We start from the raw sequence: 18,624 nt of genomic DNA, 5'->3' as shown, positions 1-18,624 counted from the left end.
AAACAGTACACACAAGTAAACTATGCCTTTTATTGGACAGCTTGATTTTAGTGAAAACTAACTTAAATATTAAATTAAGATTTTTAATATGTATCCTAACGCACGAATTTATGGTTTATTTTAGAATAACATCCCTAAGTATATGAGACGTTTTGTTTATTTTTGCTCCAATACGCAAAAATTCGGCTTTTCTACAATAGAGGTTGTCAATTTTCAATAGATATAACTTTGAACATAAACTCATAGAAATAAGGTTGAAATTTGTGTTAAACGTGATAATAAGAATGGTCGACTGTGTCATTCATTGTTATTTCGATTACTATGGTGACACTCGTAATACTTGTAAATATTCTATAATTTTAAGGAAAAACGGCAATATTTATAAACAAAAATACTTACCAGTGAAATTTTATTCCTTTATTAGTATAATTACAATTTATGAAAGAATTTCCGCACTGGGAAATGCTGTAACACACCATGTTTACTCACGCACGTGTCAGGAACAACTGAACAAGCAACCACCAAGCGACGAACAGACTTGTGACATGGTAACCACCTGAGCGGCGACAATGTCACGCGCGCTTACGACTTCTATTGCCTTGTTATTTAGATTTCTATGGTTAGAACGATCAAGTACCTAAGTGCAAACAACGATCGTCTATCATATTGAAATACTTATGTGCTTTTCATTTAACCGCCTCCTCGGTACAGTGGTTGACGCGTGAGCGTAACCTGAAAATCGATCAGTGAAACAGATGTATAATGCATCTGCCCCTTACCCCACTAGGGGACATGGGATTTCACTTTACTTTTTTTCATTTAACAGTTCCAACGGGAATCAATTCTTCAGTATTAAGATTATACTTTATGTATTAAGATTATTCAATGATACTTTATACTTAAAAAAAAATGTCGCGGAGGGCTATTTTCAACGTTCGTTCAACCGGAAGGTCGAACTAAATTTCGTCCCTTTTAAAGATCTTTTCTTCAAATTCCGAAAATATTTATAATTAATGAACAATAAGCACTATTTTTTGAAGGTGTTTAATTTAGGTGTTATGATCTAGATAATATTATTCTGAATCAGTTCAGCTAAACCACATAATTTTATGTTGAATTTACACCATTTTAAACTCATAGGCATACAAGTTAGAAAAGATAATCCATACTAATATTATAAATGCGAAAGTAACTCTGTCTGTCTGTCTGTTACTCAATCACGCCTAAACTACTGAACCAATTTTCATGAAATTTGGTATGGAGATATTTTGATACCCGAGAAAGGACATAGGCTACTTTTTATCCCGGGAAATAGGATAGGTTTTATCCCGGAAATCCCACTGGAACGGGAACTATGCGGGTTTTTCTTTGACTGCGCGGGCGAAGCTGCGGGTGGAAAGCTAGTAAAGGAATATTTGCATCGAGTCTTGTAATATAAAGGCATTGCAATCCTTGTCACTCTTAAAACCACTTAACATTACTAGAAAACATCGAATGTATAAGTGACATGCAGAACAAACTACTCTTCTGGGTTTGGCGCTATGATTACACAAGAATTGGATAACCAATTGAAGAATTAAATTTTGTTTCTATATATAATATCATTGATTGTAATTAGATTTATTTTGTAGTAATTTTAGTTTCTGCTCTACAAATAAATGTTAACTTCTATTTCTTCAGTTCGTGATTTACACATCAACAGATAATTGCACCTTATCAATTCCTTATAAATAAAATATCGAACAATTTTAAGACAAAAATGCTTACAAAAGTTTACATAAATACCAAGAATTATTATTATTATAATAAAAACAAATAACCCGACTGCTAATTTATGTACCCTAAGTCACTACCATGTTTACAACGACACCTCATGAGTCAAAATCCGTCCAGCGTTTTGGCCTGTAGGGCATTCCAAAGAAATATAGGTATACAAACGCTCCTTCTTAGTTGGGTAAAAAAATGTATGAGTTGAGTTTAAACGAATGTAATAAACAATTTAAACAATAGAATAATAGTGCCCAAGGCCATTCTATGTACACAGAGTGTACCAACTCTATCGGAAATGCAACCGATGCAACTGCGGCGGATACGAAAGTTATCCTTGTTATTTGAGCGTTTGCTGAAATACATTTGAACTAGTTCATTGGTTCGTTTACTGTTAACATCTTTGATGGTCATAGCCATTCTAGACAATTCATACTTAAACGTTAGTTAAGTCTCATGTAGTCCCTAGTAGTAGTTAGTCATTTACACTTAGCTTACTGGTTTATTTTCTTTCAGCTGAATGTTTGTGTGTTTCAACGCTCAATTAAGAGCTGTTTAAAACGTAGTCACAAAGAAGGTAAAAATATAAGGATATACAGGGTTACAGGTTAAGTCGACCTATTCCTGTTAAGAGCGTGTAGTAGGGGTCAAAACAAACTGATTTGATCATATAATACCATATCCAAAAGTTAGCCGTTGAAGAGTTATTGCAATTTTATTTTTTTTCTTGAAAATGCCACTTTATCTTCGCAATTAGCGTTTAATTTTTTATTTTACTTATTTGGTCTGGGTTTTTTTGAGTTTTTAAGTAAAGGTTGAGTTAAACAATAATTCTCAGCAATAAAAATCCATATCGCTGCAAACAATTCACAGAAATGGCTTTTAAACTAAAAATAATAACATTAAAATAATTAAGTTAACTCGTTTTAAACAAAGATATTGAAAAAAATCTCTATGAAAATGTGTCTGCAGATGTTTTTAAAAACATGTGCATGTTCTTAGCTATGTAAAAAGGTATGATAACCTCAGGTAGCATTCGTAGATTCCAAGAAATCGGGAATAAACTTGGTATGGGGAAATAATTCTTAGAATAGCTCATTAACATCGGTCTAGTTATTATCTGCCTATGCGAACAATAAAGGGTTGTGCCGCGTGATTATGATGTCTCACTCACACGCTGCAACTATCTCGCTTCCACCTACTGGAGACATTTTGATGTGTTACGGGTTTTGTCAAGGTGTATCTGCACATGCTCGTGCGGAATACATGACCCGCTATCCTGACCGTCGTGCACCAGATGTTAGTGTCTTCGAAGGGACCTATCGTCACCTTAGAGAAACTGGTTCGATTCTAAGATGACGAACAGACGTTGGTCGGCCATCTGTCCGGGATGAGGAAGACGAAGAGGAAAATGAAATTAAGCGATTTTTTCTAATGGATCCCACGACATCAACAAACATTGTTGCCCGAGAACTTGGTCTGTCTCAGTGGAAAGTATGGTTCACAATGAACACTTCAGGATATTACCCATATCACTACACGCCCGTGCACGTGATGGAAGAAGGAGATCCTTTAAGAAGACTAGATTTTTGTAGATTCATGTTGAATGCGGATCTGGAAAACCCCTCGTTTTTCAAAAAAAAATTATGGACAGATGAGTCCAAATTTGATCAAGACGGTATCACAAACTACCATAACGCTCACTATTGGGCTCCGAAAGCACGTGGCAATCCTAACAAGAAGAATCCAAAAAAATCACAAAGACGATTCAGTCTTAATGTGTGGATGGGGATAATTTCAAATAAATTAATTGGACCATACTTCCTTCCGGACAACCTAAATGGTGAAAATTATGAGACCTTTCTGCGCCAACATTTAAGCGACCTACTTGAAGACATACCCCTGACTTTGTTAAGAGACATGTGGTTCCAACATGATGGCTGCCCTGCACATTACAAAAGAAGTGTTAGAGAATGGTTAGACATCAACTATCCAAACAGATAGATCGGAAGAGGTGGGCCCATACCATGGCCGGCTAGAAGTCCAGACCTAACCCCCATGGACTTTTACGTATGGGGGCATATGAAGAGTCTGGTGTACAATGAGCCGAACCCGATTCCATCTGTTGATATTTTACGACAAAAAATTATCGATGCAGCCAATAAGATGAGGAACCAATTAACAACTGGGGTAGTCAAGAGTTTTCTGCGGAAAAGGTTTCGAATATGTGTTCGCAATAGAGGAAGACATGCTAAGCAGGAACTGTAAAGTTTTTAAGAAAAATAAATTATGACAAAATTTATTCTGATGTTGTACTTTACTAACACTGTCCCATGTTTATCCCCGATTTCTTGGAATCTACGAATGCTACCTGAGGTTATCATACCTTTTTACATAGCTTAGAACATGCACATGTTTTTAAAAACATCTGCAGACACATTTTCATAGAGATTTTTTTCAATGTTTTTGTTTAAAACGAGTTAACTTAATTACTTTAATGTTATTATTTTTAGTTTAAAAGCCATTTCTTTGAATTGTTTGCAGCGATATGGATTTTTATTGCTGAGAATTATTGTTTAACTCAACGTTTACATAAAAACTCAAAAAAACCCAGACCAAATAAGTAAAATAAAAAATTAAACGCTAAATGCGAAGATAAAGTGACATTTTCAAGAAAAAAATTAAAATTGCAATAACTCTTCAACGGCTAACTTTTGGATATGGTATTATATGATCAAATCAGTTTGTTTTGACCCCTACTACACGCTCTTAACAGGAATAGGTCGACTTAACCTGTAACCCTGTATAGAAGGTAAACAACAAACAACATAATATGTATTATGTAGATAATATCTTAAACACAAAAAAAAGTGTCGAAATATTTGTCGCTGTTAAAGGTACCTACGTAGTCGCCGTTCTAAGTGTCTTTATGGTTATTACTTATAACGTATTTTGTATAACTATTGTCAACAACTATTTTTAATGCAAAACATTATAAAGCATGCAAATTAGAATATTCAAAGTAATTCAAGAAAACAAAGGGCACAGTTGCAATTTAACTTAACCGTCGACAATTTAAGTATAAGTATGATTTTATAAAAACATTATAATTTTCCCGTTATATAAATACGTATTGACTGCCAGAAGTATCTAAAAGCATTGTATTGCTGTGAAATTAACCTCTTCTTTGTGTAAATGTAAACAATATCTTATTACAAAAATGGATAATCGCACCAGCACGATTATACACATGCACACGTCTACTACATTACTATATTGTCTTATTTCCTGCTATATCTGAAACTAATTAATTGAAATGAAATATCAATAATAATACTTCATTTCTCAATACTGGTTGCAAACAATTGCTATTTTAAAATAAGCAAGCCACCAGATGCTAGTCATTCTTTACATAAATTGATAAGTATTATGAATTTATGAGCATCCTTTGTCCAGCAGTGGACATCCCACGGCTGAAACGACGACGACGACGACGACGATGAGCATGCTTACATTGGATTAAACATATCTAAGATATAAATCTGGTTTTGTACTAAATCATTTAAAAACTAATTCTACTAAAAGAGATGAACCATCGCGGAATTTAAAAAAAACACATGAGAAACACAATAACTACTTACCTGTATACATGATACAATAACTATATCTATACTAATATTATAAAGAGGAAAGGTTTGTAATTATGTATGTATGTATGGTTTTCACGCATAAACTACTGGACCGATTTCAATGAAATTTAGCACACATATAGATTATAGAGGGTAACTTGGATAAACACATAGGCTAGGTTTTATCCCGGAAATCCCACGGGAACGGGAGATACGCAGGTTTTTCTTTGAAAACGCGGGCGAAGCCGTGGGCGGAAAGCTAGTGTATGGTAAACAAACTAAAAATTCATTCATTGCATCAACAACTGTTAATTAGTTATGGCAATTAAAGTTTACATTAAATTGTACGAAATAATATCTTAATTCTATAATATAAAAATGAATCCCAAAATGTGTTGGTAAGCGCATAACTTGAGAACGGCTGAACCGATTTCGATAATTCTTTTTTTATTATATTCCTTGAAGTACGAGGATGGTTCTTATGTAGAGAAAACGTAAATATGTACCACGGGCGAAGCCGGGGCGGACCGCTAGTATACCTATAAAAATATGTCGTTTTTTCCTTCCTGACGCTATAACTCCAGAACGCACCAACCGATTTCCACGGTTTTGCATTCATTGGAAAGGTCTCGGGCTCCGTGAGGTTTATAGCAAAGAAAAGACTGGTGGCGAAACGGAGTTCGCCCGGTTTGCTAGTACATACTATTTAAAATGATCAAAAATTACGTAACTGCATTCAACATTTTCTGTTAAAAAAAAAAATAAGGAAAAATGTAGTCGATAAATTTTTTAACTATCCATTTGGTGCACTATTGATACCTACCTGAACTAATTGTACTCACAAAGAATTATTCTCTCTCATCATTATTAATTACCTCTAAGTTGAGTCATTGAGTCCCAAATCCCAAAAATATTCATCATATTATAATCAAATATTTTTTTAATACGTATCGTATAATCATAATCATTTACACGAATTATTCTTATACGCCTATTTATATATTATTTTAAAATACATTTTTTTCAAAAAAATCTAAATTAAGTGTATAAGCTTCTAGAACACACGATACTAAATTCAGGTTTTTTTTAGTATGAAGGATATCAAGGTAAGCTTAATAAGTCATAGCTCTATAACATAGAGACAATCAACGTAAAATATAATCCTTATTTTAAATTGGAATTTTTTAAGGCTGTTTTGATTAATCGGCAGTTAATCCACACTATAGTTTTTATTATTCTATAAAAAGTTTTAAAAATAATATATCTGTTATTTTCCAAACCTTTTACGTAGGAACTAGGATTATTAATATATTTTGTTAAATGACCTTTATATTAACGAAATAATACAATAAATGACATTGAATCTATATAGAGATATTAATGTATAAAACATAAATCCAAACTTGGTATAACTAACACTTATATAAGCGTGTTATAAAAAATTAACGGCTACTTTGATAAGGTAAGGTTTATGTAATATGTAGATCCAAAAAAAACTAAAAACCTTTGCTCTAAAGCCTTAGAAAGTAGTTCTGTAAACATTATCAATCAATAAAATTGATGAAATATCCACTGTATATGTGAATTCCCGTGTCCCTTTGTAGGTTATGGGATCCATCATATACTATCTCACTGACCAACCTCAACGGGAATCGATTCCAGAAGCCCTTGGTCCTACGCTCAACTACTGTAGCAACTGTAGCAAGGAGGTAGCAAAGTATTATTGTAATAAATACTGTGGGGGTAGTATTCACTGCATATGATCCAATAAATGAACAAGAAAAAATAATATGACGCATCTGAATTTTGATAACGTTGTCCAACCTTATTCCAAAAATTAACATTCAAAATTGGTTTAAAAACTGATCTTGAACAGAATTATCTAGTACCGGAAATTTATCCTTTTATATCTTATTAGTGGCTTTTAGAATGATTTATATACTGAGAACTATAATTCTCTATAGTTTTTCCAAGCGCACCTCTATTCTTCTTTATTTGGATGAGAAACAGAATATTTTTTTACTAAAATGCCAATTTTGCAAAAAACACCAAGGTGATCGAACCCATTTTGGAATAATTTATAAAATAAACAAAATGTAACCAACGGCAGCGGCAACTAGTTTTTTTGTAATCTAAATGTTTAATGTTTTGCATTTTATTTCTATTATTATTATTTGGTAACCTGTTTACGTTCCAATTCAGTAAAATATAATATATTCACACGTACAGATTCTTGTTAGGTTTATCCCAACTATTGTCTATTTTTTTAAATGATTATTTTAAAAGATAAAAGATTCTCAGTTTTAAATCACATCAAACTTTTTAAAAGATTTTATTACGAACATACTAGAATATGATGCATATCTACCGAACCATCAGACTCTACCATAGAAGTAAATCTGCTCTACTTTAGTTTAATGTAGTTTATAAACATTAAATCATCGTTAATTACATACAAGAAACGATGGAACTTTTCTCAATAAATCTGTCTACTAAAAAATGAACAGAGCGCGCAAGTTGCCTACTAAATACGGATTTAGTAGGCAACTTGTGCGCTCTTTACACGGGTAAACTGTCCCAAAACGTAAACTTGCAAAACACATGTACCTTCGACACCTACCAAGTTATGATCATAGTACGACGTTGCATAACACTAGGTTTCGGTGTGTAGAACCCCAAGACAAGACGATGGTTGCAGTTGGTAAGCTCAATTCTAAATCAAGTTAGTTGCTTTTGAACCACGGTATTGGTAGGTCGTCCTCTACGTTAGATTTTTATCGTGGGTGATCGTAAAATAAACATAACAATTTTTGTTTTGTGCCTACTTCAGCAGTACGAGGTTAGTTAATATTTGTAAGATCATTTAAATTTATTGTATTGATAAGTGTAACAATAGTAACCCAGTTGTGCAATTAATTATTAGAATGATGCTTCAATAGACGAATTATGTCAAATAAGCTTTTTTTATTGGATTGACCTGAAATTTTTAATAAAACATACAATTTTTTTATTTTTGTATACTTACCATATAATCTTGAGTGAATATATTTGAATTAGAACTAAACTCTTGAATATGATAAAATGAAAATATTTTTTCCAAAATTTTATAATATTTTATTCTAAGTTTATAATATTCCAAGTCAAAGGTTAAATCATTGCTGCAAAAAGGTAACACATACACAAAATCTTTAAAGCAAGAACATACATAAAAAAATTCTATAGCTAAACTTTCTAAGCTCAATAGGTATGTCGCCTTTTAATATGATCTTATTAATGTGTAAAAAGTGTCATTAACGATAACGAACTCATTTAAATTTTTAGATATTACTTCATCTTAAAATGCTCCCAAAAATATCTTGCATATGGACTAAAAGAACTTTTTCATGTTATTTTTTAATATTAAATATAAACATAAATACTTAGTGCAATTTACATTGACCTTGAAAATACTTATATTTAACTAGCTTCCGCTCACGACTTTGTACGTGCATCCCCGTTTTTCCCCGTTCCCGCAAGAATTTCGGGAAATCCTTTCTTAGCGAATGCCTACGTCCTAACATCTACCTGCATGCCTCAAACAGCCCGATACGTCCAGTGGTTTGGGCTGTGCGTTGATAGATCACTATATCAGTCACCTTTGAGTTTTATATATATAGATACATTGTTTTTTTTAAATGTATTTCACAATACCTAAGTAAGTTAAAATAGTTTCGTCAACTACGAAAACTACGCTGCAATTTATTATCATATTTCTATGATTAAAATATTTACTACTAGATTATTTGTTTGTAATATAAATTATTATTTTAGGTTTATTTATTATGGACCAATCAGTCCCGAAATAATTTATACCAATTTCAAAACAGCCTTACGGAAGCGGTAAAATAAAAGTTAAAAAAGTTAATAGAGTTACATAGGTACAACCATAATAATTATAAAGTCTGCTTATAAATAATTATATCCTGCGTGATTAAAAACTAACGAAAATTGAAGACAACGAATACTTTTGGCGGTAACTTATTCTATAATTATAGAGGTAATAAATACATGCAATAATATATTCAAATGAAGAGCTTGACATTTAATAATTTAAACTTGCTAAAATATGGTTGACGTCATTTTCAATCTAATAAAAAAATTCATCCAGAGCCTATTTATTTCCTTTAGTATCACGTCCTATTGGCTAAATAATACAGGTAAAAAAAAGTAGAAAAAATGCTCAAACTCATGAAATTAATACAGTGTCGTCGATCCTTTATAAGTGTACAAAGTTTGAATTAAATATGTCCTTTTAAAGTGAGTAAAATCAAGCCTTATTGGACAGTTACATACAAATGTCATACATACACATTGAGATATACATATGGAGACGACACCGCCTACATCACTTAGAGCGTATACGCACTATGCGGGTAGCCGCATTGCGGGTAGCCGTCCGGCTGACCGCAAGCACAATTATGTACGTAATATTCATTTCTATGCGCACTGCGATGCGGCTACCGCAGACCGCACAGTGCGCATAGAAATGAATATTACGTACATAATTGTGCTTGCGGTCAGCCGGACGGCTACCCGCAATGCGGCTACCCGCATAGTGCGTATACGCTCTTATGTTCCGCTCAACATAAGCCATATGGCTTAACTGCACGCTCATTTTTTATTCGTTTTAAAGTGAAACGCATCAAATATGCCTTCGTGTGTGTTACGATATTGCACAAATAATACAAATAATACGGAAAAGTGACTAACATAACTTTTCATCGGTAAGTACCTAACTAGATAATAATTTTTAAAACTTAGTTAGAGCAAAAAAATGGCGCACAGATTTTGTTCGTGGTGTCTCCTCCATACGTAGTAATATTATCTCAATGTACATACATTACATAAACGGATGTCGGTTATACGCAATAAATTATATTTTGCGTTAGTTTGTTTATTTTTTTATCTGAAATACGTTTTACGTAGTATTTTTTCACAAATTAATAATGATAAATGGATGATGTGAACTGAACAAAAATAGTTAGTTCGGTAATGTAATACGCAAATAATATTTCATAAAAAATAATAATTAATTTTCTTTTTTGTTATGTAGTCATATTCGTTGATTCGTTTTAACAGATAAAAAATATTAAGTTAATAAAAAAAAATAACTTAGTTTAACATGACATAGATCATCTGTAGCTCAAGTAACAAGTTCTTGCAAGAACCTTGCATAAAGCATCAGGAACATTAAAGGAAAAACCAATAATTATTTATTACAATGCAAAAATATTATACGCAAATGAATAACAATCGTGTGAACGAATACGTTTTGTTAACTGTCCATTGATATTGCCATTACTCGTTTATGGTTAATTCTTGGCAAATATAATCATCATTTTAAAAACCACTAGCGGTCCGACCTGGCTTCACCCGTGGTACATGTTTACGTTTTCTCTTCATAAGAAACATCCTCGTACTATAAGGAATATTATAAAAAAATAATTATCGAAATCAGTCCACCCGTTCTCGAGTTATGCGCTTAACAAAACATTTTGCGCGTCATTTTATATTATAAAGATGATTTATACCAATATGTTATTCAGATCAAAGCCCAGGCATTGATCTAAATACTTATATTATCATAATTCTCAAGTACTAAGTACACAAGGCTATTCTTTTTATATGCAATACTTTATAAAACTTTAAATATATTATAGAATCGGTTAAACACAATTTTATTAAATACTATCTGAGGTAAGTCTTTATATCTATTTAATATAAATATTTGTACTGCTATTGAAAATTAAGCTTTTTATAGAGCTTTTACTCTCATTTATAAATGTTTCTATAATGTTCTATCATGCTTATGTATAAAAATCTATGTATATTTACAAAAATAACTTGTTTAAAGTTATGATAATATTAATGAAACATTAGTTTTTGTTTCAATAAGCAGTTCTGACACGGAACAACTAAAGGTTATGTCTTAACAAATGCAACAACAATTCAATATTTAGACACTATAAATATACTAGTAGATTTTTAAATACATTAAAATTTAGTCATGTCAATAATTTTCTTTCAAATGGGACAAAATAGAAAAAAAGTAAAAATTTAAAATGACTCTTATAGGTTAACTACAAATTAGCGTATATACGATAATGGTATCTATAGAAAGAACAAGGAGGTCATTTAACACTTTTATTTCTAAAAGTCGGGTTTTAGCAAAAATAGTAGGTGAATGTCCCTAGTAACAGCTAGCTTACCTTTCTACTTAATATGCTCGATTTATTCTGTGATTTTATACGAAGAATATTCATTATTATAACTCAAATTAAGGTGACTTATTTGTATTGGAGTTCTACTTTATACATATACATTGACTCTGTAAAAGGCCTTCGTTATTGGGACCCTTACCGACTTGACTTCACTTTGTTTTAACTTGCCAATAATTGGAAATCCTTAATATCAATGTCCCCTAATATATAAGAAAATAAAATGTATCACCAAAAACTAATTAAATGTTTTAGAAAATATTCAGAATACTTAATCGATCGAATAAATCGATACATATGAATTTAATCAATGCTAGACTGCGCAAATATTATTTACTAGCGGTCCGCCCCGGCTTCGCCCGTGGTACATATTTACGTTTTCTCTACATAAGAACCATCCTCGTACTTCAAGGAATATAATAGAAAAGAATTATCGAAATCGGTTCAGCCGTTCACACGTGATGCCGTGACAACGCGAAACGGGTGCGGACCCGCCGCCTATAGCTCCCGCCGCGAAGCGCGTCGAACGCGGCAACTGATACACAAAAATAATCCTTATGGCATGTAATTCACGCGCGATGACTTATAGCGTATTTCATGTATAACTTTGGTGTTTCTACACCGATTTACATGATTATTTTACTATAACCTGCCCAGGAGTATGAAGAATAATTGTGCCAAATTTCGTTAAAATCCGTCGTGTAGTTTTTGTTTCTATAACGAATATACAGACAGACAGACAGACAGACAGACAAAAATTTTACTGATTGCATTTTTGGCATCAGTAGCGATTCCTTATCACCCCTTCATAGTTTTTTTTTAAATATATTTCATGTACAGAATTGGCCTCTCTACAGATTTATTATAAGTATAGATTACTAGATTTCCGCCCGCGGCTTCGCCCGCGTTTTCAAAGGAAAACCCGCATAGTTCCCGTTCCCGTGGGATTTCCGGGATAAAACCTATCCTATGTGTTAATCCAAGTTACCTTTATATGTGTGCTAAATTTCATTGTAATCGGTTCAGTAGTTTTTACGTGAAAGAGTAACAAACATCTATACATACATACAAACTTTCGCCTTTATAATATTAATAGGAAAAAATAGGACAAAAAGGGTTCAATTGATGGTCTTTACCCCCGATTATGAAAAACAGCAAAAAAACTCGTAATAAAATATATCATATTTACATATTTTGTTTTTCGCTCTTTAGGATATTTTTTCCCATCGTAAGCGAAAATTTTTCCAGACGAACGTGTGAATTCACATAATGTGAATTTAAATATAGTAATATTCCATGTTTTTATATAATGCGTATATAATATTCACAAGTTATATGATCCACTGACTAAAACGAAAGTTACTCATTAGAAACATCAATCATAGTGGAGATCACATAGTTACGAATTGATCTACCCGGCGATATGTCCGGCGTCCACTGAAGGCCTAAAGGTATCCTGGTAAAAGTGGATTTTACATTGTAAATCGAAATTTTAAATCACCCCATAAATTATGTTATTATTATGTAATTACCCCATATATTTACAATGAAGCCATTGCTTTTTTTTCAATTAGATTCAATTAGATTCAATCCCTATTAGATTAATCAATTTAAATACATGTATAGTCGATTTCCTTCTAAATAATACAAAATATAACCAACAACAATGAAAACAAATTAACAATTTCCACGAGTGCATTTCAAACCTTGACTTTGTGACCTGAAAAACAAGGACTTATGTAAATATATAGTATGTATAAGAAAAATAAATTTTATGAAAAGCTATTTATTAAAATTGATATACCTATACTTCTAAAATATACATTAAACATATTATAATTATATGTACCAACTATATTATAAAATAGGTTCATAATGTCAATGTAATTTTAGTTTTTAAGTATATATATATATATATCATTTTTAAATTGTTTAGTCTTAAGAATTGTAATAATTTCCTGAATAAATGATAAATAAATAAATAAATAAAGAAGTATACGAATTTTCTTCTCGATTATAATTATATATTTTCCGTTCATGTGTAATTAAATTATTTTATATAAAATAATTGTTCATTTAACATTCCACTTTTCTTCGTTCCGGATTCTATAAATCTTCTTTAAAATTGTCTACTCTCACTATAACCTATAACATAAACTAATCTTAATGTGTCATCATTATAAAGATTAACTTCTATTATTATCACACATAAGCATTCCTACTGACCTTAACCATTAATATAGAATTTGCATAAAAAATAAACACGATTTCATGTTCATGTTATACAACCAATAATCATATCGCGATACATACTTCAATCATTCAAAAACACGATCGAATCTAGACTTTAAAATTTGTTAGAAGGTTATTGATCTCTGTCATCATTATTCGTCTGAAGTCTGAACACATAAACAAAAACTATGCAGAGGAAGAAATATACATAAAACATATCGAAGAGTCAGGTCTATTTTATGGGAAAAACGTTAAAACAAGTTTAGTAACAATGATTGGCTTCTAGGATTTTACGGTCAATCTTGTATAGTTACGAGATGTTTTTACTTATTATGTCAAGTGTCAACCAATAACGATTCAATTAAGCTTATTCTCGTTACAATTCTTGTATATGTCTTGTTGAAAGTTTTATTCTTTAAGTTAAAATGTTAAAATTCTATTATACATTCTATTTTGGGTTAGTTTCCGACAGAAATATGTATAATAATTAATTTTACTATGAAGGAATGCTTTTTCTTAAAATTACAATTATAAATGTAGAGTTATTATGATTAATTGCTCTTTGCACTTTGTCGGCTCGTAGAATGTTCTACGACAAGAAATAAATTACTAAATACATTTCCATTCTTCTATATTATTGGTTAATCAGAATTTGTACCAAAATTTGTACACGGAAAATCTTCATCTGAAAATAACATAATTAATACAAGTGGTAATTGGTGTAACCGCATAATTTCTTCATGGTTGTAAGGCTCTTGATTGTAATCATTGTAATCATTTGTTTTAGTACTGTTTCAAATACAATGTTTCTCTTAGCAATTGTATAAAGCATTTACTTAGTGAGTTGTGTGAAAGTCGTTTACTTTCCAAGGCTCGCATCCGATGATTCCGGGTTTATAGGCTAAAGGGCAAAAGGTGAAACAAAAGTTCTCGAAATTCTGTGACATTTCCGTAACAAGCGTTAAAACAATATTGTACTTGAAATAAACGGGAAATTATCTCAAAGATATCTTCCGCTGACGCAGTGCCGACGCGGACGTCTTACTTCAAAAAGTATATCTTTACAAAAAATAGCGAATTATAGCGCGTTTATGTCTTGTTTATTTTTATCACCGTGAATAGTAGATATGAAATCATATTTATAATATTATTATAGAAACTTTATGATTTTTTAATTCCCAATGGAATCGATAAAATAGTTTCTTGATATAATTATCAAGAAGCTATTTTATCGAAAAGATAGGTATATTTATTAGTAACATTTGATAGTAACATTTGATTCTTTGTTTTCATAAAGTTGGATCCTTTAAATACTACGTGCGATTACTTATGATTATAGAAACCGATATTCAATTATTAATTTATTGACATTGAACCTACGGGTCAAATATATCGTTTGCGATTCATACTATGTACCTATTTCTATTAATTATTCACCAATGTTTGTAATAAATAACGCATAAAATCGAATATTTTCCACAAATAACATGTTTTCATCTATTAGGGTAGGTACACACTACAGGTAGAAGAAAAGTACACTAGAAAATTTGATACACTTGTGAATGTAGTACGACAAATTACATAGTGTGCACTACGCACTTGTCCGACTTGTCACTTCCTCGGTACAATGACGTAACTAGATCCGTTCACTTCACGTACACCCTACCATACATTTTGTTATAAATAACTCTCAAATTACTGCTACTTGTAATCATTACATATTTCATAACGTCTTCTCAAAGCACCGAGGCGGAAATGTGCAATTTCCACTAAATCTATCATGCGGTATAATTCTTTCTAAATTAAATCCCCGTCTATATAACCATACTAATATTATGGCAATTATATTTAAATTATATTTTTCGTATCATAGCATTTTTAAATAAACTCCTTCAAAATGCTGCGAATTATTTTAACGAATTTTTTTGTGTTAATTCGACATGTCTAAAAATAGATCGTTAACTGTTTTTTACCCTCTAGTAATAAGCAAACAAATATAGGTATTGTAGGTACATATGATATTTAAAATGGCTTATTATCTCTGAGTGTCTACATGTTGGTCTAAGATCCGAATATAGGTCGACCTGTAGCGGCGTGATAATAGAATGAGACCAATTTTATAATAAATGTAGTCTATTAAAAAATCTATTAAAGATGGGTTGACTGAAAAAATTAGAGATTTTATTGAACGATAGAGTCGGTGTAGAGCGGCATAATATTATTATAGTTAACATTATATCTCATAAAACTTGCGACACGGTCGTCTAGTAGATTAATATTAACAGTATTATTTACTCCCTTTTACTTTCAAATTGTTTGTCAAAAAGATGTATATAATAACATGTAGCCGCTTAAAAATAAATTAAAAATATAATAGGTTATATTATATACTAATTTACCTTAAATCGTGCATATAATATAAAGAATTGCCATATGGTAACATGGCATAAATGATATAATATATTTATAGATATGCATGTATTTCATAATATTATATGTGTAATCTTATCCAACTTAGTAGACTCTATCGTAAATAACGCCTCATGTCCGTTGTAAAAGAATATCATCTAATCATTCAAAGGATTGATTACTTTATGTATCTACTGTTTTTATTGTCTTATAATTATCTAGCTGTGCTCCGCGGTTTTACCCGCAGTGCTCCACTTCTATTCGTCTTAGCGTGATGATATATATAGACTTCCTCGATAAATGGGCTATCTAACACCGAAAGAATTTTTCAAATCGGACCAGTAAGCTCCTGAGATTTGCGCGTTCAAACAAACTCTTCAGTTTTATAATATTAGTATACAATATAGATAAATCATCTTTATAAGCATTTATAATAATTTTATAGTCTCAATCACAACAATGCAAGATCAACGTCGCTCCAACATCAAAAAATGACTTTTACGGTTCATTCATTTAAAAAAGTGAAATCCTATGCGGCTTAACGACTAGTTGAGTTTGTTTTGTTTAAGTTTCATTGCATCAAAATTGCTCTGACCCAGTGGCCTACTCCACACTACGGAATTCGGAACTATTTATGTTACCATAACTTGAATCTCAGCTTCTACATTCATGACGAATAGATACCATCTATTATTAGATACTATTATTAGTCACGGTAGTTATTGTCGTGTACCTATAGTAAAAGTTACGTTCGTAGTGTAACAAAGTTTTAATTTATCTTCCAAAATTCAACGCCAATTACTGACGAAAATGGTATGGTTGTTGAATAACGTTTCAATAGTTTAATTACCATTTACATCATTCAATTCAAGTGAGACAAAAATAAACAGAGTTATTTATAACGTAAAAATATACGAATTATTTAATTCTACATTATAAGCATTAAAGGCAGTAATGCAATATCGTATGAACTACCTAGGAAATGAAACCTTCCTTATATTTAAGTATTAAAATTTGCTTTTCCGTACTACAGTTACGATTAAACCAGAATTTAGCACTCACGCCTACGTCAGCATTTTATTACAACATTTTTCCGATATTATCACTTATCGTTATGAAAGGCGGTACATATTATATTTTAACCGGTTTCGAAAAAGCCTCTCTCATGGAATTTTCGCGAACGTTTATTGATTAGGTACATGTTGTCGATAAAACACTATTAGTGTTTCTTCTATTTTTAATAAAGAGCGGGGAAGGATTAGAAGTACATAAAATGTAAAAAAAAATCTTAATTTGAAGGAGATTTGAAAAATCCTTGCTATTTCAATGGCTAGGGAAGTAACCTTTTATGCTGATATGACCGCAGCTTTGACATGTGAGTTTATATCCAAATGTCACATACACATGAAGAAAGTTGCGAAAGGTTGCAATAAATGTTAATTGCATAGTAATGTCAAGGACAAACAGAGTCAAAAAAATTTCAGTATCGAACAAAATTCGGTAACATTCTTCCGCATTTAAAGAATCGTGTATAAGTCGATGAACTTTTAAATTTTTTGCTGCAAGTTCAGTCTTCTTTATATAGTTTCGTAAGAATTATTTTGATTTAGCTCTTTACGAATTAAGTACATTTCACATTAACACACATTCTAGACGTGACCCAGACATGCTAAAATATTTTTCTAAATCGTTAATTTTATCAGGTTAATAGACTCATAGAATTTTACAATCTTTATTATCTTCATATAGCTATTCAGTTCGTGAGTTTTGTCACTGAATACGTCTTAAATTGGCTGGATGGATTTAGTATTTAAAAATTCATCAATCTAGTTTCAAGTTTGTCTACTGTGTTGTTTACTTACTAAAAAAAAAATCTATTGCATAGCATGCCTTCAAGCCACACCTCCGTGTCCGTCGGAGTGGGGAGCGTGAGGCTTTTTCGTTATGGAATTTCTCGATTCGGTCCCTGGGCTCAAGGCCCGCGATAGAAGCTATGCATTAGCTTAAAAACCATTTTGTAATAAATCCAGATACATCTTAGACGATAGCTCAAAATATTTTTGAATCATCATTTTCGGAAATTGCGATTTTCAAAGGCCACACAAAAAAAAATATAAACAACGATACCAATTTGAATCTCATTAATATCATTGTCTAAACTGCTATGTGGAGAAACAGTCTGCCCTTAATTACTATTACAGCATACACGTTACATAAGTAAATCAGAGCCGCGTGATATGATTAAAAAAACATTTTTACACGTGTATCAAGCCAACGAAATGACTTTCATAATTATTCGTTAACAGTAGGTATTCTAAGCGCAAACTAAC

The 18,624-nt window shown here is 31.6% G+C and overlaps 1 protein-coding gene across 1 annotated transcript in view; it reads left to right on the top strand.

Annotated features, from left to right (window-relative positions):
• Positions 1 to 8,074: 8,074 nt before the first annotated feature.
• The window catches only part of LOC149484799 (very long chain fatty acid elongase 7-like), a 37,692-nt gene continuing 27,142 nt past the window's right edge, over positions 8,075 to 18,624 (top strand). The window contains exon 1 of the mRNA XM_089701115.1: positions 8,075 to 8,235. The gene's annotated coding sequence lies outside the window, so the exon portion shown is untranslated. The remainder of the gene's footprint in view (positions 8,236 to 18,624) is intronic.

Source organism: Colias philodice, chromosome 11 (assembly GCF_061535455.1).
Source record: "Colias philodice isolate Cphi_HAF_F1 chromosome 11, ilColPhil1 Martin Lab GWU primary, whole genome shotgun sequence".
Lineage (NCBI taxonomy): Eukaryota > Metazoa > Arthropoda > Insecta > Lepidoptera > Pieridae > Colias > Colias philodice.
The sequence above is the reverse complement of the archived record's forward strand: the minus strand, read 5'-3'. Positions and strand labels throughout refer to the sequence as shown.